The sequence below is a fragment of the Puntigrus tetrazona genome, chromosome 20 (assembly GCF_018831695.1).
Source record: "Puntigrus tetrazona isolate hp1 chromosome 20, ASM1883169v1, whole genome shotgun sequence".
Taxonomy (NCBI): domain Eukaryota; kingdom Metazoa; phylum Chordata; class Actinopteri; order Cypriniformes; family Cyprinidae; genus Puntigrus; species Puntigrus tetrazona.
In genome coordinates, this window is record NC_056718.1 from 8,029,866 (window position 1) to 8,055,629 (window position 25,764).

The 25,764-nt window shown below is 36.5% G+C and overlaps 1 long non-coding RNA gene across 1 annotated transcript; it reads left to right on the forward strand.

Moving 5' to 3' along the window:
* The first annotated feature begins 4,553 nt into the window (after positions 1-4,553).
* Positions 4,554-9,554, forward strand: LOC122324486. The gene is made up of 3 exons (XR_006247183.1): positions 4,554-5,493; positions 5,582-5,700; positions 6,730-9,554. It is a non-coding gene; the product is annotated as an uncharacterized LOC122324486 (long non-coding RNA).
* Positions 9,555-25,764: the final 16,210 nt, after the last annotated feature.

The window sequence follows — 25,764 nt, forward strand, 5'->3', positions numbered from 1 at the left end:
GTCCCACCCCAAACCTTTGAACAGCAATATATGATACAGTTAGCAGATTTTTACTGTAGCATTTTCACATTGTTTTGCAGTGCAGGCACGCAGGATGTGCAAAGGATGAATGGAAGTGTTGAGTGTAGTAGGTTGTTGCTCCACACCCTCTGCAGGGCCAGACTGTGCTGTAGGCAGGGCGTGAGGCTCGGTGCCAATGTGCCAGCTCTATGGTGGGCATCGTTCCAGAGCCATGAATCACTCACTGTCATCCTGCTGGCCTGATGGACAGAGCGAAGGAAAGGAGAGCCGTTTCTTTCTCTCTCTCTGTCATTTTCTTTTTCTTGCTTTGTGTGTGTGTGTGTGTGTGTGTGTGTGTGTGTACAAGAAGAGATGCTTTATGCCCTGGCGTGGAGCAGTAGTGAGGGACACAGACTGTGGGCATCACCAAAGGGGCATTCAGAGATGGCACGTATCTCCCACTGCAGCAAGAAACGTGCCAGGACACACACACACACACTGGCGCATATTCACTGGCTACAGCATTCGAAAAAAGCACAAATGCACACATACAAGCACTAAGGCTGAATTATAAGACTATTATAAGAGGAATCATAAATATAATTTGTTTGAGTATGGTCAAAGGTAGAAAAAGATGAGGTATATTAGCCAGTTGGGGGCCTGTTGAAGAGTTCGACGGAAGATTTCGGTAAATGGGATAATAGGACCTCTTTAAAGCAAGAAAGTGTATGCATTTTGCACTGAACTGATGATTAATGTCATATTTAAATGTGCATGGTGCAGGAAATCACAGAGAAGTGGAGATACTACGCATTGTTGCCAGATGCAGCACAAGAAAACAAGCCCATAATACATTTGTGTTAACTTGAAAATGAGCCAAACACCAAAATATTGCGACTTGAGCCTGACAGGGTTATTATGTTTAGCCCAAGCCCAAACAATAAAACCCAAAGACGCTTAATAAGTCTCGCTTATATTAAGTGGACATGGCAACCTTTCAAGAGCAGGCTGCACAAATTAGCCTTAAAATATAAGCAAAACCCGATGGCTCAACTGTGGTTTCATTAAAATTGCAGAACATAATGAGTCTTTGGTCACTGTAACATTGCACTCTGTAAAAAAAAAAAAAAAAAAAAAAAGCCCGGTCTCATGAAACAGCGTCTAAATAGTATGCCAAGCGAAAACGACGTGTTTGTTGTGCATATAATACGCAGTTTTCCTGAACATATGATACGCTTAAACCCCACAGCCCATCGCGTAGCATAAACACACCAAAGTCCATCTTTGCATCTCTATAGCACAAATGAAAACTTTTATTTGCCATACTGTTTATACGCAGATTCACCTGTGAAAAGGCAAAATTGGTTATATCTGTCAATACTGATCCATATGCACACAAACTGATAATTTTGGGGATTCTTTTTAAATGCGTTTGTCACTCGTGAATCTTTACAGTCTAAATGCGGAAAAAGTGAATGAGTGAACAAGTGAGCAGTTTGGGACACTCACTGATGGTATCGACGCACATGCATAAGCAATTTTTTTGACTGCTGACAGTATGCAAGCTTGTTTGTAGTTGTTGCCTAGGTTACTATACACATTTATGTTCATATGGAATAAGTACATTAAGCTGCTGAATAAGAGTCTTTATAGAGAGAGAGCTGGGGTATACTACTAGAGACCAAACCATAATGGAAAAAAGAAAAATGAATTAGTAAGATTCAAGGATGTAGCGTTAACTTTATTTTTATAAAGTATAAAGTATATATAGATATAAAGTATCTTTTGGGAGAAAATATTTTGAATGTGATTTTTATTCATACATTTTCAGTTGCATTTACAGCTTTGTGGCAAAATAAGTCATATTTCATTTTTTGTGGTCTTATCTCAGTGTTAATTAGTGTTTTATATAAAAGTAAAAATAAATCTTTAAACTTTAGTTTTCATTTATATTTTAGTGATCTTTATCTCATGGCAAAAAGCTGTTTTATTAGTATTTTTCATTTATTTTTATATTTTTAGTTTGTTTTAATTTTAGTTTTAATAATTAATTTTTTTTATTTTTATTCATTTTTCTATTATTTTATTCATTTCCATTTTAGTTTTAGTACTTATTTTATTTCATAATTAATCTATTTAGTTGCCAAGGCAGCTTTTCTAATTTTCTTATAATATAATATAATATAATATAATATAATATAATATAATATAATATAATATAATTAATATAGTTGAAAAAATAATGTAAAGTGGTCATATAATTTAAAGCATCAGCTGAGATAGTATTTAAACCACACATTTTAATTAAATGATGCTTAAATTAATTAAAAACGACTAGCTTATTTTATAGATATCTGAATGGAAAATTTGTATCAATACCCATCCCTGGCCTTAGGCAAAACATTGTCTTGAATCAAACTTTATTAGCATTATGCAAACCCTCAAAACTGTTGACATGAATCTAAAATTAGTGTGAGGTTTATATGTCAGTCATTTCTGTCTGACTTTTGTTGGCTCTGTCTTGTCGGGCCGTCTTTGAGGCTGTGTGTCTCTTGGCATGGTTCAGGCTATTTGGAGCTCCGAGACCATATCTGAACTACTAATGAATACTGAACGCATGGGCTCATGTTGAATCGTGTTGCTTCGTTTCAGAAGCTCTCCATTTTTATTATGCTCTCGCAAGTGTTGACAGGTGATGGGGGCGAACCGGGGCGCGCAGTGAAGGAGTCAGCGGAGTTACGGTCAGACATCTGTTACAGTACGGACCCCTCGCAGAGAGCCACGCTAGCTTTGAGAAGACACGCGGCATCATTAGAGGTGACTTTGCCGCTCCGCGAGACGTGATATCATCCCACTCATGTAATTAAAACATCGGTACGACATTAAATGCAGTATGTAAAGTTTCCATAGTTCAAGTGCCGGTTGCAGTAGAAACATATACTGTAAATATGTTCTAGTGAACCCATACTGACTTTGATGATGTTTTGAGATGAGAACAAGGTCTGTCGGCCAACGAGCCCATAATTAATTGCAGCGGTCTGGCCAAGTGCAGAGCATGTGGTTCAAACTCCAGGCTCAGATTCAACAGAGCGGGTTCAGGCCTCGTACTCTTACAAAAGGGGCCAACACTGAAGCGCATTTGCACATTTGCGTCCTTTGAAAGTTTATAACTGATTTATTTTGTCTTTGTTGGCTGGATGAAAAGGGCCGTTTAAACCGAAGCGGAGATGTGAAATGGCAAATGCATTATGGCTTTCACGCAGTATTTTTATATTTGTTTGGTCCTAAACAGAGTTGGTTTCCTCCTCTTATTTCCCCCTCTCCGTGTTCGTAGAATGCTTCATAGAATTACCTTTAAACATTCATGTTGCATTCATGTGCAGTTAAACTAAAACAACACAACAAACTATACTTTTATTGCAGTTATAGTTTTTTGCTCAACAAGGCTGATTTGATTTATTTGATCAAAAATACAGTAAAGAGAGTTGTATTTTGTAATGTATTTCTTTTTAATATATAGTTTAACACATTCCTGCAATCAAACATAGTCCAAATCACACATAGTCCATATTTCAAAAATACTTAAGTTTATATATATATATATATATATATATATATATATATATATATATATATATATATATATATATATATATATATTATATTAGTGCTGTCAAACAATTAATCGCATCCAATTTTTTAAATGAACAGTTGTGTTTATTTTATGCGTGCATGTGTAGAGTGTATATTTATTATGTATAAATAATTACACACACATATAGTCCATATGTTTAAACATTTATATATTCACATTCTTGTATTTTATATTATATTTATATAAATATATTTAATATATACACATTACATATTTTCCTTAAATATACAATCGCATGCATTTGTGTTTATTTATACACAGTATAAATATAAACAGTACACACGCACATATATTATATAAAAGATATATTTTGAATGCGATCAATCAAATTTTATGATGAATAGAATATGACAAGGAGCTATGTTTTAATGCATTCACCCATGTGCTGGATAGACAGAGGAATCGTAGGATAAATGTGCACACCTCACGTCCTTCAGTCCCACTGCAACACTGACCTGCTTCCTCTGAAAAGCAAAGCTCAGCCTGACTTCCCAGCAGATAGCACTTGAGCAGAAATGTTGGATTTCCAGGAAGGCCAACGGTACTCATCACGCTTACATTTTCAGGCACATAACGAAGCTCACGTTATGTTAATAGTACCTTTCCTCAACTTCTGCCCTTGCCAGAGGAGAAAAAAAAGATTGAGAAGTGATCAAATGGAGGTGTTATGCTAATTGCCTTGAAAAAGCACACATCCACTCCATTTAGCTTATTGATTGAAAGTGAGCAGGCCAGCTTTTTACCATGATACCCAAAGGGCCATAGGAAGCTAAAAAAGGTAAATGATAAAATAAATAAACTCAACATTTAAAGAAATAGCAAAAAAAAAGTTCACCTTTAGGTCATCTAAGATGTAAATGAGTTTGTTTATTTATCAGAACATTATTTTAACACCATTTTAAAGGGGTCATGTGATGTTGCTAAAAAGAACAGTTGTGAAAGTTGTGATTGGCCGAACGCCTCAAGCGCCTGGCATAAACGATACGCCTCTTATCATAACATGATGTTGTGTCCTGGCACTATGACACCAAAACAATAAAACATTATAAATGAGGCATTTGTTGCACCCAGTGGAGACATAATTACTGATTATTATGACTTAGTACTGTCTTATCACTCGTAAACATATCACCATGTCTGCATTTGTGATTGGAGAAACAACAAGAGACAACTGCATTACAGGATTCTGCTCAAAACTGTATGTTTGAAAAGTAATCAGCAGGTTCTTTTTTATAAGAAAACGTAAATTACTTAAAGGTTGTGAGTCAGAAGCGCCAGACTGTCCTTGCAGAGTTATAGTTGCCCCATTGTCTGTGTGCACCGCTAGCATAGCATCTCACAGGTTCAGAAAATAGTCCTCCGTAAGTGTGCTGAAAACACTCTGATATCTGTGTCGAACTGTTCTGGAACAGCTTGGGATTTGTTTTATTAAGTTATTAAGAATGGATTTGATTGGCTGGAGTGGTGTGAATTACTTGTGAATTATTGTGATGTTTTTATCAGCTGGACTGATGGCACCCATTCACTCCAGAGAATGTGATGTAATGATAAATTTCTCCAAATCAAAGTTTCTCCTACATCTTAGACTGCTCAAGGGTGAGTATATTTTCAGAAAATGTAAAATTTTTGGAAAGAACAATTACTTAGTATTCTTTACTTATTTTAGAAATTTTAAGTTACATATAAATATATCAATAAACTTACTGTGATGCATATTTGTCAGTCACACATATTTGAATCATGTAAGATGAACTTGAGGTTTCTTCAAATTACCTTTCTCAAATCCTTTCCTCCATATATTTTGGTCTGCTGGCCTGGAGCTAACAGCACATCATCAGGTTATCTTTGCTTTCACCACATGCTTTTTCTTTCGTGGTCTTTTTCTTACCCCCTCACCTCTCGTCTGTCCCTGCTGCAATGTAACAGGGGTCAAAGGTTATAAGCAAGAGAGTGGAAAGGTATTTTTGTGGTAACCGTAAACCACATGGTGAAGCTGTACCCAAACATCATCTGTCTGTGACTTTAGAGGACCCCAGGGTAAGAATGTAAGTGATATGTGTATTTGTCTTTGAGTTTTGATTAACTGTATGCATATGAATAGTATGTGAATATTCAGTATTCGGCTTCTATGTATATATGCATGATATGATGTATTTATTGAGCCCAAGGCATTTGCAATGTAGTGTGTGTGTGTGTGTGTGTGTGTGTGTTCATGGGTATATTGAGAGGTGAAGGGAGGACAAAATCGTTTTTTTATGCCACCCACCAATTTTAGTCCCGTTCCCGCTCTACACACACACACACACACACACACACACACACATGTTTCAGGTTATCTCTCCTGTAGGTCTCAGGTCTTGATCCTAAAGGGTGGATTAGAATAAAGGCCACAGACAGACATGCTGGTTTTTTTCCAGATCATATTATTCTCCCAGGCTCCCAAAACACACACATATACTAAAATGGAAACATTCTGTTGTTCATCTGTCTGTGAGAGTTTCGCTTTGTCTTTAAATTGTTCTTTTTTATTTGAAAAGAACAATGCTATCTGAAAAGTCACTTTCTTCTTTTGTAAATTTCATTATTTAGAGATTTCTAAATAGTTTTTATTTTAGACATTTTATTTTATTTTATTTATGACTGGATTCAAAGTAGTGACTTGGCAATCTGGTACTTACCTACAAATCAGTCATATTCTATATTTGGAATTTTATTATGTTATTTTATTTAACAATTATTTTTTATTTATATATATATATATATATATATATATATATATATATATATATATATATATATATATATAGATAGAGAGAGAGAGAGAGAGAGAGAGAGATTTTATATATCTTTTATATTATCTATTTATCTGTATGCATTTATATTTTATTTTATTTTTTAAATTGAATTTAATTAAATAATTAACTGTTCTTTCACCTTTTGCATTTACATTTACTTTTATCTAATCCAAATTGAGTTAAATTTAAAACAAAAATGAATCATTTAATGACATTTTTTCTTGTGAATATTCTCTGGTAAAAGTTTCCCACCTAACATGTGTTTATTTGGAAATCCAGGTCACCCTAACAAAATCCTCATCCTTGGTGTCACTGAGGAGCCTCCTAACAGCAACGTCGAATTCTGGTCTGCAGCCGTGCTCAGTGACTCAGGAGAAAACAATATAAACCTTGAGAAACCATCAGAAGCGTGTCACGACTCTCTGCCGTGTTAAAATGGAAAATGCAGCTGGGGATGTGCCAGTGTTTACAATGCTGAGCCGGAGAATGCAGACGGCTCTGCAGGATGAGGCTGAACTCACGTGTGCGTGCGCTCCGCTCTTTCCAAAACCAGCCGGAGACTGAGGAAAAGGCTCGTGAAGGAAGGAATCTTTTCTGTAAGAGTGGAAAGACAGAAGGGCCTGGGGTTTTTGGAGTCCGGCTTGGATGTTTATTTGTACAGAGCTCTTCACAGTAGGGCTTTTCTTTTAAAGGACTGTTTGCACTCTTGTCAGGCTTTCTTTTCTTTTGTTTTGAGCAGATACTTGACATAATACAGTGTTAGCACAGTAGCTAGATTGTGTATTGAAGTCGTGTCACTAAGTCAAACATCAACATGCACGTTCGCATTTCGTCGTTTCTCACACTTTGAGAGATTTGGCAGTGAGCCGCTTTCCCTTTCCCCCTTTCTGTCAGTTTCTATCAGGGCTTCAAGGTCCCACAGGTTTCATTCAGTGCCAGCACAGATGACTCGGCCTGTATCTCATTCATATGTTTGCTTACATGCCCTTTTCTCTGCATGCAAATAGTATGCAAAGATGGACAGAAAATACAAAATCAATTTTTCTTTTATTGGACACCACACACAGACTGTTCCTGTTATCACCACACTTAGGCCAGCACTAGTTTCTGTAAATAATATATACTGTATAAAATCCAAGCCTATCTGGTTAATCAGCTACGGTGCGATCCCAAACGATATTGCCAGACCAACCAGCTAGAAACCAGCTGCCATGTTCCAGAACAAAGCTTCAAGTCGGATTTAATATATAATGGGTTAAAATATACTTTAAATGTATTGGTATCTTTGCTTTATTGTTTAAATTATTTGTGGTAAAGCTGGTCAAGCGAGAAAATACTGTAACATACAGATGAAAATACAGATATTACATTGATATGCGTTCATATGATGTCTTTATTACTTTTAATGTTGGATTTTATAGAATTTTTGTGTATGTATTTTGCGTATATATTAATATATACATTAAAGTCGTATGCTAAAGGCTCTCTAAAAGGCCCCAGCCCCCTGGTTGAGAGAGACTGTTTTAGGAACTATACTGTCAACTATTTTGTTTATTTTCTATCCATAAATAAAGATAGCCCCGAATGATAGCAAGGTAAAATCAACTGTATATGTCGCACAACAACATACATGCAATTGGCAAAAAGAAATATAAACACGTTTGGAGCGCTGCGACCAATCAGATTAGAAGACCAGACCAAACTTATACACATGTTCATGGTATACAGCAAGACAGCAAGAAGATGAGAACAAGATACACAAAAAAAGAAGGGGAAATGAAAGGCCTTGGAACTGAAAAACTGGTAACAGAGACTAAATAAATCACACCAATAGAGCAGCACTGGGGTACAGATGGGGAGCAGGTCTGGAAAACCCGCTGACCTCAGAAGAAAGACAGTTTGAGAAGTGAACAGACAGCTTTATTGTCCTCCAATCGTTTCATTATTAAATCAATCAGCTTACTCAAGGATACATCTCCATGCTGACTGCACTGCGACGTCAAAATGAGTACCACTATTGTATTCATAATCCACTGGACTCGCGCTGAACCCAGCGAGGGGCTCTGAAATGAGTGTGAATGAGGAGAGAGAGAGAGAGAGAGAGAGAGAGAGCGGGGCTTCGTTCTCAACCGTCTGCCAGCGCCGTGAACCCTGGAGGAATGGAACCTGGCAAATAAACCGCAACCGCTGCAAGCCTTTCACTCTGCAACCAGAAACTCTTTATATATCGCGCTCCACTGTCATTCTCCGCTGTTTTCTGAGTCACATTTTTCCTGCACGTGCAACCAAATGCGCTATCATGTTTTTTCCTTTCCGTTCCTCTAAGATTTTTAATGTACTGCCTTTACGTGAATGTGGAGCATATGTGTCGGACAGAGAGAGAGAGAGAGAGATCCAGAGAAAGTGCCTGCGGGTCGCCCAGCCCAGGGGCGGTGGGGATCTGTAAGCAAAAACAGCGCTGTTGCTAAGACACGTTCAAAATATAAACAAAGGCACAACCCTGCGAGCCGAACAAGGGCTGTTTCAGCTGGAGTCCCGCTCGAGTTTGGAAAACATCATTGTGAGAGGTGAGGGAGAGGGCTGTTCTCCGTGTTTTCTGCGAAAGGATGTTGTCAGCCAGCGGCCGCTCGCAGGTGTTTGCTGGGGAAGTGCCTCTATAGCTGCAAGGCCTTTGTTTTCCAAGATCCTAAACGCTGGATGGGCTTTATGAGAAACCCAGCTGTCAATCAAATCTCCCAGATAACATACCCTAGCAAAATTACATAAAAGCACCATGTTATTACCGTGAAAATATCCCACGGAAAACATTTGGTGATGGATGCTTTCATTTGGACACGTGACGGTAATGCATGGCCATTCTGTGAAATACCTTACATTACACTCTCAGGACAAAATGTGCAAAAGCTGTCACTAGGGCATTACCGTTTAATAAAAAAAACACTTTTGTACCTTATGTAAACATAAAGAGTGTTTTTTTAGTATCTCAAATTAATTTGTACATATTTGCACCTAAAGTGTATGTATAATATGAAAATGGTACATATTAGTTTCTTTTGAAAAGGTACCACCCTAGTGACAACTTCTGAGGGTGTACCGTGGTGTAAAAATAAGACAATCAAACAATTTTTTGTGGTATTCATTAAAAAAGTATCAATATTTTCATATTTTAAAATAGGAGTAGTATATGCTTCTGAGGAAAAAGTACTTTGTTATCATCATGTTTTTACTATATTTAGCAGAATGGCAGTACCATGAAATAGTTTGATGTTTTATATTTGAAGATTGTTATATATACACAGTACTTTGCAAAAGTATTCATACCCTTCATTTTTTCCCACATTTTTTACTGTTTCTGCCTTATGTTACAGTGCTTTAAATATTTTTTTTTCCCACAATCTACACTCCATACACCATAACTTTTTTTTTTTTTTTTTGTACATATTTTGAGATAAAAAACTGCATAAGTACTCATACCCTTATCTTGGACAGTTGCAATTTAGCTCAGGAGCATTCATATTGCTTGTAGATGTTACTACACTTAGGGTGAAGTGAACCTGTGGGAAATTCAACTGAATGGTTATAATTTTAAAGCCACACACGTCTTAATAAAAGGTCTAACATCTGATAATGCATATCAGAGCAAAACCCATGCACTGTAGTCAAAAAGAACCGCCTGAAGAGCTGAGAAACAGGTTTGAGCCAAGCCACGCATCTGTGGAAGAGTTCAGAAAACAAATTCTCCTTCATTGAAGGGTCACAGAAGCAGTCTACAGTGCAGTTCCCTTCATCCCCTGTGTTTGATTAGTTTGAGATTGATCATTCAGAATGACATTAAACAGATGATAAAGGAGATCTTCTCTCTCTACCTCATTCCCTGATCACATATGTGTGTGTGTGTGGCGTGTGGATGTATATGGGTTCAGGCAAGAAATGAAATCTGGAGATTTATGTGGGATTTTCCACTTTGATTTGTGCGTGATTTTGCATCTGCCAGACTTCTGCTCTCGTGGTTTGATTTTACAAAACACGTCAGAGTCATCCAATAGGTGGAGAGGAGAGAAATAGAGAAAAGACAGGAGAAGAGGAAGCAGCATCGCAACATCCACTCCTGATTCAAGATGTTTTCTTCTATATATAAACTTCTGGATCTAATTGGGATCTGACAAATACAAAGGTGTTTAAAAGGTTCTTCACAGTGATGCCGTAGAAGAACTATTTTTGTTTACAAAATAGATCTATGTATCGATACACACATCTAGCTGCGTGTTTATTGATTTGCAGAAGTACAAGAGTTTGGTTTTTTCCCTTTTATTGCTTTTCACAGACAAAATTATGAGGTCACACACACACACGCGCGCACACACGCACAAACGCTGTGTCTGATGTCCTAATCATTTTCATAAACATAACTTTTTTCACCTCAGACATGCATTAACTACACTAAGTCCGCACGTTAACCAAAGCTGCCTTTATTGCATTTTAATCTGTTTTATTTGAATTTATTCTAAAATGTAATTCATTCCTGTGATGCAAATGACATTTTCAGGATTGTTATTCCAGTTTTCAGTGTCACAAGATCAGAAGTCATTCTAATATGCTGATTTGCTGCTCCAGAAGCATTTCTATCGCATTATTATCGGTGTCGAACAGCTCTGCTGCTAAATAACATGCAAACTGTTTTATGGGCTTTTTATTCAACATGAAGTTGCTTTGATGCAACCTGTGTTGTTAAAAGCGCTATATAAATAAAAATGATTGATTGATTGATTGATTGATTGAAGTTTAAAATAACAGAAATTATTCCCAGAAATGGCTTACCAAAGTATATTGTATGGATGTATTTTCCGATTCCCAATTTATCCCCAAACTACATCCACACATTAAACTTATGAATTTAGTATTTTGACAGAAATTTGCTGTGCATTACAGATGAGTGTTTGAAAGAGCGCGTAGGCCTAATTAAACACACCTACACACGTAAGCTCATTTGCACATTCCTAGAATCTAACCAGATAGACTAGAAACTGTGTGTTAAACTATTTCCCTTATCTGTTCCTCCTTTTACTTGAATTTAGCTTCAAAGAAACATTCTCAGAGCCTTTGGAAACACCTGTGTGCGTGAGAGAGAGATAACAGTTTCACTTGATTTTTCTCAGGCTCCTTAGTATCTCTCTAAACGACGGTCCTCAGAAAGTGTGTGTGTTTTCAGGCTGGCTCTGAGTTTCAGGAAAACTGAAGTTCCTGTTCTCTTTTTCTTTTTTTTCTCTCTCTCTCTCTCTTTGTCTTTTTCTCTGGGGCTTTCTGTGAGGGTCTGTTTAATTGTCGGTGCAGCCAGCCATTAGGATGTGTGCGTCTAGGATGGGGAGAAGATGTGGAGGTTTACTTAAGATAGCAGATCCAGAATCCAGCGATAAGAGCCGAATATATGACTGGAGCTGTGTTTGCTCAGCCTGGTTAAATGTGTGGGTCAGGGAGAGAGAGATACATTCTTCTCACTGTGATTTTGAGGAAAGGCGAGATGCCTCTAAACAAAGCCGACCCTTGTGTGCGTGTGTTCTTATTGGTTTTATAGTTGAAGTGTAACTGCTTCTGGAAATATACCAATCGAGAGCTTTCAGATGACGCATAGCTCGTTTCTCCGCCACTGCAGGTTACCCAAAACGCACATGAAAACACGTAACGCACAGTGTATGCCGTGACAGACAACTAGTCGTCCAGTCCTGTTTCGTTCTCACAGCGAATCATAATTCATACAGAATCATAACCGCATTAGGGTCTCAAATACAGGATTGAGTGTGAATGTGGCCTATTGTGCAAAAGTCACCATGGTTGCCATGGATGGTTGCTAGGGTGCTGTTAAAGTTGTTACTAAGATGTTGCAAGGTAAAGTTTCTTACAGGTCAAAGACAAAAGAACTGAATTTTTAGAATTCACTGAATTCACAGAATCTGATGACTTTTCATCGGTTTCAAATCTAAAATCAGCAAGCTTTTATTTTGGCGGGTTACCGGCAAACGTGCGCTGCAGTGGGAAGCAAATCAGTGAATGAAATGTCACAGTTTTCCATTTTGCTCTGAAAAAAAAAAAACATCCAGCGCAGATTCGATGTATGTTTTCAGTTCGTTTGGAAATCTTGCAGTTTAACAATTACTAGTCACTCTAAACTGGTAAGGAAAGTCTGTGGAATGTCTTGGCCGTTTATCGTTTTGCGAAAAAAAATACAATTCTTGCAATTTCTCAAAAGATATAAACTCAAGTTGTAAGATACGGTATATACTTGCAATTCTAAAAGAAAATCCTGAACTAGCCTATGAGATCGGCTATAAATTTGCAATTGTGAGTCAGAATTGTTAGATAAAATGGTGAATTCTGAGGAAAGAATCAGAAATGCAAGATTTCTCAGAAAAATTCTAATAGTGAGAGAAAAGTCCCAATTGCCTGTTTATCATTTATTTATTTATTGCATTTTTATTGTATACCTCCAAGATCAAAGGCAGATATCGCGTTATTCAGAGGCAGATATAGCGCTGTGTTGCTGATAAACGTGATATCATTTCAGTTCTGTTGCTTTTATATGAATAAAATATATTAAACAACACATTTTATAGTGCTTGCTATTTCATTCCATACAAAATGCATTTTTATTGCTTTATTGCAAACATTTATTTATTTATTTTTTATAGAAATATTACAACAATTACATATGTCACACAAGTCAAGTCATGTCACTCGCCGGCCATCTTTGAAAGGCCTCTCGGGCATCCAAGTGCATCTCCTATCTCTTTGTACTGGGAAACATCAGATTCTCCAAAAAACGTTCACAAAGCTTACAATTAAATTTTTTAAACCACCAATGACATCCAAGAACAACTGTGCGATAATTGTTGTTTGTTTAGCTGAAATAGTGTTATAAAAGTTTATTTCTCAGGCGAGATCAGCCGGTGCTCACGTCTCAGAATGCTGTTTCAATAGAAACCGGATCTTCTATCGGCACATGCAGTGACGCGCCGACTTCTCAGATCAGTGATTGGATATTTTATTTAGAAGGCGGGGCTTCTTGTGATTGATCGGCCATTTTAGCGTTGCATTTTTCCCCATTAAAAGCTCTACGAGTGACACGTCTTGGGTGTTTTTTAGTCTTTGCCGTAACTCTGACACTTTTCTAACTGCCATGCATCTCATGCAAACAATTATGCTACGTTTATTTATGAAATTTAAATGTGTATTAAAATATTAGTAAATATAAACATTTTAGCCTCTTTCACTCTCTCACTCCTTATAAACAACATACAAATGGTTTGCTTGACGCATGTAGCCTAAAAAAGGCTTTGCTTTACTGGTCTTCTAGTATCTGTGTAAAATCCTTCACATGCACAAAACACTGATTTTACAGCGAGTGGACCTTTTAAAATAAACAGTGTTTGGTTGACTGCATTTTAGTTTTATGATGAATAGCTGAAATGTCAGGCAGCGCTAGAACTAATGTTGTTTGTACGCGTGATGCGCCTGTGCGATCAGATAGATGAAATAAAATAAAGACATGAAGAAAAGAAATAAAATGCATTAAGGGCGTCACAAAAATGAGTGTAGCCTATACTTTTTGCGCAGTGTTTTCTTTTCATGTGTGGTCCTGTTTATGTTATTCCTTTTAAAAGCAGACTTAAAGTTTTTCTCCGCGCTGCAGGTGCAATAAAATAAAAAAAGACACTCGAATCCTGTTACAATTCTGCAGCAGATTTCAATTAAGTTCAGGTAACTCAAATACTTGCGTACACGAGCTGAGACCAGACGCCAGTTTCAATCGTTCACATCCATATTAATAAATTACAAGCTTTGCTCGAAATGACCGTCCGCCCAATTGTTTGTTATACATTTGTTTACTTAAATGAGGCCCAATGAGATTATGTCAACTATGTTTTTAACCACAAGACAAAGTTGAAGTCACATTTGACGCTTTCTATAGAATGCCTTATTCAATTAATATTTAATCAACTTAAAACATTAATTAATTTTACTTTTTTATCTTAATTGTAAAATTTTTGTTTCCTACCCACTAGAAAGCCCCTCCAGTCAACACACAGATAAGCCTGACTTTTAATTGGGCCAAACTGATTGAAAGCACACTGTCTAGTAAACAAGTCAAATGTTTTTTCTAATAAAAATAACACCCACTATACTCTTAAAGACTGCCAGTGCAGCTTCTGGGCATCTGTGTACGACTATAAATGACATGTTTATAGACTCTTGTCCAATGAACATCAATCTTTGCTCCATTAAAATAGTACAGGTATCTGCCATAGACTCCTTGTGACGCACAACACTGTGCGTGTGTCCAATGAATCATATATATTTCCACAAAGAATATGATCAGCATAACAATCTGATTCAAAGTGGAATTAAAGTGAATTTGAAATCCCAAGCATTAAACCGCGGTGCATTTAGATCAGATGTACATAGACATGTACAACGTCTGATGACATTTTAGGGGAAATCATGCTTCTTTTAAAGCTATCACCACTGCCTGGAAGTAAAAAATGACCTTCCCCTGCAGTCCACTGAAACTAACCAGGTTTGTTTAGAGTGTTACTCTGGGTCTCAGCTTTGAACCCTATCCCCCCTCCCCACACACACACACACACGCACACACACAAGCACACACACAGTCAAGTCATTAGTCTTCCATGAAGTTGCTTTGTAAAATTCCAGAGTAGCTAATAAATAACCCATCTAGACTATTTCACAAGAACTTCAGCAGGGAATTTCCCTGAGGCTGACCCTTACCTTAACAATCTGCCTCTCTCTGTCTATTTCACACACACATGCTATGTGTGCTATATAACACCGCAAACAACCCTCGAGCTTTTTCGCAGCGAGAATATCAGAGAATATGTTGGAGCCGTAGGAGGAATTCTGTAGTCAGCAAATAAAGTGACATGCTGCTTTTAAAGCACATAAACGCCCGAGGTGGCTTCACAGGCTTTTTAATACCACAGCACATGATGGATTGCAGTGTCTCCTGCATCCACACACCCTGTCACAAATGATATGCAAAAAGACGACTGGGTGCGTCTCCGGTCAAGCAGCGCTCAGATTTACACACATTCATCATTACAGTGCGACTTCCAGCAGGAGTGGCCGCCCACACTCTGTAGTTCATACCCTGTAGTCACACACTTCTCACACACAGTGTTTATCTCAGTAAACATATAGTGCACAGGCAACAGCACTCGAGTTACTTTAACATGAGGAACTCTAAATATATATAATGCTGAAGTTATATCTTATCTATATCTATCTATCTAGCTATCTATCTATCTATTCATCTATATATTTACATATGTTTGTACATAATAAAAAATAACCTGGAACTGTACTTTTATTATACTAAACTGGTATACTGAAATTTGAAACAATTTTTGGACTGAATGCACTTCAACTGTGCAGAAGTAGTGCTCAAGTTTAACTAAAGAAAATAATAAATAATAATGAGAAGGGACAGAAGTATATCTGATCATGCTAAGGTACATTTAAATACCTTGCATTTAAATCTTTATTTATTTATTCATTACACATTTTATATCATTCTCAAGTCTCGAGCGATATGTCAATTTTAAATATAGAACTATTTTACTTATACATGTATATATATATATATATATATATATATATATATATATATATATATATATATATATATATATATATATATATATATATATATGTGTATGTGTGTGTGTGTGTGTGTGTGTGTGTGTTAAATGGTTAAATGTATACATGCATGTGTACTTATGTACTTAATAAATATACACACTCATATTATGTGAACAAAAATGTATTATTAATTTGATAGCACTGATGTATATATATATATATATATATATATATATATATATATATATATATATATATATATAATTGTATTTTTTAAATGTCTGTAAGGATGCATTAAATTGATCAAAAGTGACTACTAAAAACATTCAATTTCAAATAAATGCTGTTCTTTTCAGCTTTTTATTTTTCTGTTCATCACAGATTCCTGAAAAAAATACAAAATAAATTTTAAGCATTATCAATTAATGTAATACGTTTTTAATGCAAACAAACATTTATTTTAAGACATATTTTCCCCAGAAATTATTTACTTTTTGTACTTCTCCTTTCATAATTTTTTTTTTTCATTAAAAAAAAAAGCATTGTTGTGGATTGATTTAAAAATAGTATGTATTTTAAACTCTCATTGCACTTATTACTTTCAGTAACAATGAAAATGGCAAAAGTCCCTTTACCAAAAGAGCTGGACAAGAGGAAAAGGGAAACGGGAACTAAAGAAGAGAAAAGGGTACACTGAGATAATGAGAAGGGAGAGAATTAAGGAAGGAGAGATGGGATTTAGACCATGAGTAAAGTGAGACTAAAATTGCTGTAATAACAGCTGAGGTCTTATGCTGATTAAAGCCTGCAGCACTTTCATAATTAGCAAAAGGATCTTCTCACAAACAGGGAGATGTGATCTTACCGTGGGTCGGTTCACTGTTATGTTTTTATCTTAGGGGTCAGGCCTGCACATGAACATCACGTATATATGCTGTATACGCATTGCAGTGATATAGAAAGGTACATTTAAACTCACTGACCCCTGGTGCTTGAGCAAAATTAAGTCCAAAACTCCATCCACTGTACATAGACACATATTTCACCGGGTTCTTGGTGCACTCTTCAACCTGTTGAATCTTGTCATTACTGTCAGGTATGAAAATAGCTGCATCCCCGGAAAGCAGGAGTGTTCCTCACTACAGTGTAACACACACACACACACACACATATAGTGTGTCAGTCTGATGCTGGATGTCCTGAGGCACTGGAAATTTGAAGAGGACCTCTGCGGGTCTCTCCTGTGTTTGTGTATGTTGTTTTCCCAGTTCATCAGGGAGGAAGGGGCGAATGTTTTCCTCAGCTATTAGTGAGGTGTGTGTTTATGTCTGCTGTAGTGTTTGATGTGATGTTTTGGGCCAGATCGTGTTATTTGCCATTAATGTAAAAAAACAAAAAAACATTGCCTATAACACTACAGTACATGCTTTTCTTTTTCCATGTTGGTCATCTTAGACAACATCGTATCATGTGAACCATAATAAATAATACAACATCTCTACATGGAAATGGAATAATGTTTGCAATATTTTTGTTGCTTTGCATTTGTGAAAGAAGCGGAAAAATTTAAATTCTATAATTCTGTCGTCTAAAAATCCTTATGCTTTTCTTCCAAGGAAAAAAGGGCGAAGTTTAGCTAAATATAAGACACTTAAAAAGAAAGTCACACTGAACCAAAATCTTTCCAAAAATAAAAAGCCAGGACAAACTGTTTTATCAAATTATTATTGTTATTTGTTTTATCGTTCAGTTTAAAACTTACATTTTGATGTAATACTGACAAAGGCAACACCATACTTGATAAGCAAACTATTTGCTTATTAATACACTACTTAATACAACTTTATTAAATAACTTTAAAAATTCAGAACCAGTAATTTCAATAAAATTCACAATAATTGGCATGTTCTCTTGTTCTCATGTTTTCTTAAAAAAAAAAATTTCTAAGGGGAGTTTTATTTGCTTTCTCACGCTGAAGAAAACAAGTTTATAAGTTTACTTTTTTCAGTTCAGCTGCCTTTTTCATACAATGAAAAGTGAATGGTGAACACGGCAGTTACGCAAGATTTCTAGTTTGTCACATTTAGATGACTAAAGCGCATTAGTAGTATAGACTACTTTTATAATGCAGCTTATGTTGCTTCTCGTTGCTGCCCTATTACAGAGCAGCGTGAGCATTCTTCAGAATTTCTCCTTTTGTTTTTCATAGATGAAAGAAGATCTGGGGCAGCATGAGGGTGAGTAAAATGAAGACAGCTCTTTAGTTTCAGGTGTAAATTTGATCATAAAATGCGTTAGAAATCAAATAGAGAGCTGTGTGGGTGGATGAAAAGAGAGTTTGAATGATAGCCCTGTGAAGGAGAGCGAAGTCTGGTTAATGTCCGTCAGGAACGTCAATGCAGATTCTGTCTACATGTCACAAAATGCATAATTTCCAGACTCTTCAACCACAGCCCTTTGGTCCGTCTGTGTCTGAGGTGAAGGAGAGGGGTCCCGCGCGCCACCCCCCGTAATATTCTCTCCTCCCGTCAAACGCTTCATATATGTTGCTTACTTGTCAATGGCCTCTTACAAGAGAAAAGTTCCACTTGCTCGTCTGAAACGTAATATTTTTCCACGTGAGACGTGAAGAAAAACAGGTTAATGCACTAAATATGTAAATTAGCTTCTGCGCGCTGAATGTGTTTTTATATGAGTCTCAAAGTACTAAACACATAAACAGTTTTCGGTACTAAAATAAGACAGAGCCAGCTCAACATATTCTGACAGTTTTTCTTTCAACCTACACAGTAATTCCAACTTCATAGGGATGCTATGACATTTTCCAGGCATTCATGAATCATATTACATTAAAAGACATTTGCCCATAAACTCTGTGTGGATGTTATATGGATACATACAAAGACTTGAACAAAGATTGTTGGTTTTACTTCATTTCGGTGGTCCCTTGAACACATTCTATTGACTATAAGTAACATTGCAACTACATATCTCTCATGAGAGTGTTAGTAGAGTATTAGTAGACCGGTTAGGGTTAGAGTAAGTTGACCTATAGTCAGTTGGGAGATCGTCACAATAAAGAGTTAACAGATAATGATCAGGCAGTTTACTTATACTCTAACGAAAGTTAGTTGACATGTAGGAGAAAAGTTATTGTCAACAGAATTTTCATAAGGGACCCTTAAAAATAAAGTGTTACCATATTGTTTCTGCACAGATAGATAGATAGATAGATAGATAGATAGATAGATAGATAGATAGATAGATAGATAGATAGATAGATAGATAGATAGATAGATAGATAGATAGATTGGCACGACATGTGGATGAATCAATGATAGCAAAGTTTGAATGAACAAAAGTAGCTTATAAAAGGCTTTTCAAATCCGTAAGCATAAATGTCACATGTTTAAATCAATGGTAAATCAACATTTCTATCAAAAAGAAACCGTGTTAATCAATCAACAGTAGGTTACCCAAGCACTATATGTGCAGAATGCTTTTGTTTTCTTAAAATATATATCTAAGATCTAGTCTGTCTAAACCCCTCCTTTCCGTAGCCGACTCTGCTCTGATTGGTTGTCACTAAAATGACTTGATTAGGGGCGTGGTCAAATTGTTCAAGGCCTGCGAATGTACAAAATTGGCACGGAAGTGACTAAAGACTCGTTTAGGCTGAAAAGAGTAGATTCCTTATTTTGGGAGACAATAACTTTATTTATCACACACTTTTTAAAAAAAGGCAGTACTGGAAATGGCATAATAGGGCCACTTTAAAACGGCGATTTATACAATTTTATGGTAGCTGACAGTAGCTTGCGCTAGTTGTGCTGGAGACACTTGCTCATGAGGTTATGAAGCTGTCGCTATGCACAGGAGCCGCATGCTTAGTGTGAACTTGTTGCATGTAATCCACCCTTTTAAAATAAACATACCTGCTACTCGGCCAGACCATAACTCACACTCATCTCTCATCCTCTGTTTCTCTCTCACACACACACACACACACACACACACACACACACTCAATCACTCACTGTCAATAACATGAAGTGAGAGGCAGTGTGATGAAGACAGAAACCCATATCTCCTGCCTTCTGTCACGTTGCAGCCAGGCAGTGTGCCAACTGAAAGTGGCTCAAAGACTTCACTCTCTTGTGGTTTTTGCATAAATGACTGCATTTCTTTGTTTCCTTAATGCATACACTTGCACTTGTTTGTCTGCTTGTGGTATTTGATTCATCATTTGGCTGACAAATTGATTATTGTTTTGCATTCGGCCCCGAAACTAAATATTACCAGCTTAGTGCTTTATACGCAGTCAAACAACTATATCTAAAAGAGAAGAAGGTTAAAGGGGAAATTTACATTGGAACAAAACCGCTGTGAGTAAATAACCACCGAACGGTTGCTTTAAGGTCCGGATTAGACTGTAGGAGGTGTCAGGAGCATTTTTTGGAATCTGTGTGAATCTTTTCGGCTCCTGCAGATGAAGGGTGTTGAGGATTGTGGGAAAGGTGAAAGGTGAGGGAGCAGATAGTAAGGAAAGGAAGCGAGGGGTTGTGTCCCGAACCTCAGAGATTCTGCCAGAGGACTCGAAAGTAGATAAAACGATTGTATGTGTGAGCGGTTATGACTGATAGGCTGCAAAAAGGAGCACGTTGTAGAGGGGTCTCGTCAGGGAAAAGACATAGCAAAGGTGGGGGAGGGTGTGAAAAAGAAGTGTGCTTGATTGTATTGAATGTGCATTTTTAGTGTGCTTCCATTTTAAAAATCTACTCCATTAAACAATATGACGCTTCAGTACAGGCTCTTAAACAGAATAGACTTTCATGACTATGTTTCTTAACAAAACTTTTAAAGTGCTGTTTTGATAGTGACAAATTAAAAGATTTATTTTAAATCATGGGGTTTTAATAATCTTTTGTCGTACATTTATTAACATTAACATTATTGTAAAGTACTTGATTACAATTCGAAATGTTCAGCGTTATTTGGTATGACTGAATATAAAAAAATGAATGTATGTTAAATATACTGAATTGCAAGTTCCTCGCTTTGTTAAATTTATATTTGCATATAGGTTTCAATCACATTATTACGCAGAAATGGCATTAAAGCATAAAATTGCTCATAACAATGTACTTACGTCCTACTTAAGTTAGTAAAAAAAGCAATCATAATGTGAAAACAATGAATTATACTATATTTTAATTCAATTGTAAAAAAAAAAATTTAAACATTTAATAAAGCGTTTTCCATTTCCATAATAGTTTTCCACACTCCAAATATTTCACGTTAAAAATAAATACGACCTCACGACATGTCTATCACGTTTACTCTGTATCTTTCCTCAGTCATTAATAAATCAAATCAGGTTACATTTTTTTTGCATTTTCGCATCTGTAGCAAGCATGGCAAAAACTAAAAAAAGACTCGTACGATCATTTCAGCCCCAGTAAGATCTTAAGCTGTGACAGGTAAGGAGATCTGTTTTTAATTAAACGAATTAACCCCCCTTTTCGTCAATTTCTCTCGTGATATCTTAACCATTCAAAAAACCTTAAGCTATTAGTTTAACCTAACAGCTCGCTAATCAAAGGCTAAGTGAAAACACATAAACATGGAAATGTTTAGGCTAGTACATCAGAAGACATAAATGAACACATTTTCGTAATTAAGACTGATATGTAGTCGAACGTTTCCCTAAATTTCTCATCAGGCGCCAAACCAAAAAACTGCCTTTGCTCGGCATTCATTTCCCTCGAAAGATCAAACTAAATTAAATTCCACATGATACGAGCTCCTTACGATATGGAATAAACAAAAAGCATCTGTTCAGGATGAAGTAACGCGTGTGATTGTGCGCGGCTTGTTTTATCCGAGTGCTAAACGAATAGCTTTTGCTGTGGAGGCCGGGCATGGTCTAATTGACAAGTAGGCCAGGCTTACAATCAGCAAGCTCAGCAATCTGCTCGCTTTCCTTCTTTCTTTACCCTTCTGAAAGGCAGCAGCGGTAATGCTGCTTTTAATTCCTGGCAGATGGGTGACGGTGGCCCTTCATGACTCACAGCAGGTTGATCACGCCACTCTAAAGCAGGTCTGGGATCAGTCCGCCCGGACGCTGCAGAGGAGCTGCATTAGTGTAGCTCCGATGAGTCACAGCGTGATGATGTCACCCGATCGCAGCCCTGCGCTTCTTACATCAGATTACACATGCCAGCATATGCCTGAACGTACTTGCATCCAAAGACATGCGCTGTAGATTTGAACTACAAGGGTGCATGGAAATGAGCCTTCGGGAACTGACAAACACACACATCTGGATAGGTAAGATTACTGAGATCGGTTGGTTACAAATCATCTGAAATTAGTATCATAAAATGGGCCTGGCATTAGTCTTAATTAGCACCAATATTTTGTTATTTGGTCAAATAATTCATACAGTACGTTTTGTTTTCTGTTTGCGACTTAAAGGGCCAATGATATGACTACGAAAAATGTAATCCATCCAAAAAAAAAACTGATTTAATCTAAAAATGTATACATACAATGACTTCTATACTTCGAACTGCACTTCCACATAACTCTTTTTTTTTTTTTACTTTTGAGAGGAAATAAATTGCAAAAATAAAATTTGAGTAACTTTTAGAAATTTAGATTTTTTTTTTGATTATTTAGATTATTATTTGTAGGAAAGAACATTATAACTCCTTTTAGAGATTATTATTATTATTTTAAAAAGCTTTGTCCAACAAATCAAAGACATGTGGAGCAACCAACATATTATATTTAAATAATATTATATATATATATATATATATATATATATATATATATATATATATATATATATATATATATATATATATATATTTTTTTTTTTTTGTATTTTTGTTACACCACATGACAATTCAAAAAACTTATCAAAAATGGAAAGTGAATGAAATGAAAGTTTTAGTTCTTTTTCCAAAACCATATGAAACCAACACACATAAATTTCTAAAAACTGAACCGCATGTGTTTTCTACTAGATTTTTCCTTTTCTTTATTGTGGACATATGTTTAGAGTATCCAGTGGCACTAGTTACAGTTTGTGCTTTGTGGCTGGGATTTTCGGAGACTGATGAGATCTGCCCGGAGAGTTTTGTTTTGGTAAATTCCCTGTACTTTTCCTATCTAACTCCAAATCTGCAACGATAAAAGAGGCTGGTGATGGATTGTCCCTTTGTTTTTCCACTCCTTTTTCTCCTTTCCATGTCTCTCCTCTTCCCTCCACTCAGCGTCCTATCCCGCCTGTCCTACGATCTGTATCCTTCGCCCTTGAGCCAGATGCTGAATATTTAGTGGGTACTTACGCCAAAGTGACCTAAACATGACAACTAGTCACAAAGACATCAATAACTCACGCTTATACTCACAGACCTCTTTCTCTCTCCATCTCGCTCTCTCTTTCTCGAGCGCAGACATCAATTACGCCCTCATGTACCCACTGACCTCTCCGTAGACACACAGACTCATTTCATTAGTCTGGACTCATACAGCAAGCAGAGCCAAATACATGATTAAAATGAAAATGAAATTGAGAGTATGTGTGCCAAGACTGTTGTTTAGCGACGTGCAAGTTAGCGCTGTCTGTTCTGTGTGGTGCCACATGTGTAAAATACAAAATAGGCTGAACCGCAGGCTTAACTGCCTTAAAATAATATCCTGTATTCAATGCAAGTTAGGCTCAAAATGGCAACGGTCATGAGACTCGCCACACATTCAAATGTGCAACTTTGTCTCAATGACAATGAGCAACGCTAGTAACGCTTATAACAACAAAAATGACAGCTCAAACAATACACGTTTACACAAATTATGACCACCAGGCTTATTACCGTAGACTTATTTTGTATGTGGTTCCTTGCACAAGTTATGTGCTCAAAGCACTTCATCGTAATGCCTGATTTTCATATAAATGCAATCTGACATTTGCATCACATAACCAGCTTCTTATGTGTGACTTTTCTGATGTAAACTTGCTCATTAGCGCACCTGGTGCAACACTTGCAATGCACTTTGGTACAAGTCCAGTGAAACACAAGTGATGATAAAAGAGCTCAAAGACTTATTGTTGCTCCAGCAAATGCATTTTTAGCTCATGTTTGCTTTTTTAACATTATTGTTAAGGTTTAAGGTATGATTTAGTGTACGTTTTTTAAATGCAGTGGCGCTTCAAGCTTTTAGCACCATGCACTGTTTGGACATTTAATGTCCAAACTACAACAATCACTGATTCCTGATCATCAACAAGTATTTAGTCCCAACCACTGGACATTTTTGCACAACACTTTGAAAGTGTTTGCAAAAAGTAACACATTTTTGTTACATTGTCCATGTATTGCTTTTTTAAATGATTTTTTAAATGTAAATTCATTAATAATAACCCTAATAGAGCCAGTATAGTAAATAAATATTAATGGTTTACAGAATGCTTAACTCTGTCTTTTCAAAAGAGAGATTGCATGAATAATTTATCGGATTAAAAAAAAATATCCAAACAAATGGGACCCTGGATCACAAATATGTCAATTTATCAAAAACAAAAAAAAAAGCTTTCCATTGATGTATGATTTGTTATGATAGGAGAATATTTGGCCCAAGATACAACTATTTGAAAATCCGGAATCATAGGATGCAAAAAAAAAAATCCAAATACTGACATAATCACCTTTAAATACGTCCAAATAATTTTCTTTGCTATGCATATTGCTAATTAATTTAGTAAAAGTATATTAACAGTAGGAAATGTACAAAGTGTCTCTATGGAACGTGACCTTTACTTAATTTAAAAGCGAAAAAAGCCTTAAGGTTTTGTGGTCCAGGGTCACAAATCTGACTGTATTTCTGACCAAAGCTCACTTGAGACCTAAAGGTCACTTTAGAGCCGTAGGAGTGGAGCCCCAAAGACAATTTCACAGCCGACAGTAAGCAAGAGAGGGGCGTAGAGTCTGTTTTCGACAAAGGCTGCAGTGGATGTCCTAAATCTGTCTCGCTGGCCCAGGCTGTGGAGAGCGGCACTCTACATTATTGATGTAGCGAGCTGGGAGAGCTACTTTATCTGTGCTCTTGTAATTAGCTGCTCCGCAATGCCCTGATTCTGCTGTCTTTGTGTCAAGCTTGGTATCTTGGCTATGTGCCCTAATGGTAAACTGGAGCCAGTTGTGTTGTGTATAGTTAATAGTCAGAGTCAGGTAAGGGGATCTGTTAGAGATTACCCGATAAGGGCTAAAATGAACAGGAACAGACTTGTTTAGTGAAGCCTTTCGGGTCACAGTCAATTTCCAAATTGCACTCTTATTCATCAGTAAAAATAAAAGAAAATAATAAATAATTTCCCTTGAAATTGCAATTGCAGTTATTAATTACGATTAACAAAAAATGATTTTATACCATGGTTTGAAACAACTTCATGCCATATTTTTACATGAACATAAACAAAGCTGAAAACTCTTTATTGCTTTTCTATATCAAGCCTCAAATGTAAATTATACATTGTATTCGTGTATTCTTTGAATTAAAAAAAGCTAAACTTTGAATGGTATTATAATGGTACAACCAAAATTAAAACAATGGGGAAAAAAACCTGTATAAAGAAGAAAAAAAACACAGAGAAAA